This window comes from Etheostoma spectabile, chromosome 23, assembly GCF_008692095.1.
Source record: "Etheostoma spectabile isolate EspeVRDwgs_2016 chromosome 23, UIUC_Espe_1.0, whole genome shotgun sequence".
Classification (NCBI taxonomy): domain Eukaryota; kingdom Metazoa; phylum Chordata; class Actinopteri; order Perciformes; family Percidae; genus Etheostoma; species Etheostoma spectabile.
This window is the reverse complement of record NC_045755.1, coordinates 6559166-6559539: the sequence shown is the minus strand read 5'-3', so window position 1 is coordinate 6559539 and position 374 is coordinate 6559166. Positions and strand designations below refer to the sequence as shown.

Sequence of the window (374 nt, the reverse complement as noted above, 5' to 3'; positions counted from 1 at the left end):
CGTCGTTGTTGCGATTCTCAGACCAATGTCCTCCACAACCCTAATGGGCCTGCAGTCTGTAGCTATCCATGTTGCTATGGCATTTGTTAGCATCTCTTGCCTTTGTTTATCTCTTTCCCCCCCCCACGCCCCCCACGCTGCATCTAACGTAGCCTGCCATAGCCTTGCGCCACTGTGTGTTTAGGTGAATGATTTGCTGGTATCAACTGTCAAGGTGATATTTCAGACTGGAAGTACTCCGGTGATATGAAAAATTCGACTTTGCAGTGTTTACAAAGCCTGTGAGCAACAAACTTTTACAATACTAAAGAAATAATAAAAACTGTGTTAACGTGCAATAAAAAAATTGTCGGCGTTAATGAATTAATTAGTTA

General features: G+C 42.5%; 1 protein-coding gene across 1 annotated transcript in view; it reads right to left on the bottom strand.

Moving 5' to 3' along the window:
- The window catches only part of creld2 (cysteine-rich with EGF-like domains 2), a 6157-nt gene that overhangs the window by 1263 nt on the left and 4520 nt on the right, over window positions 1-374 (bottom strand). The gene's annotated exons all lie outside the window — the stretch shown is intronic.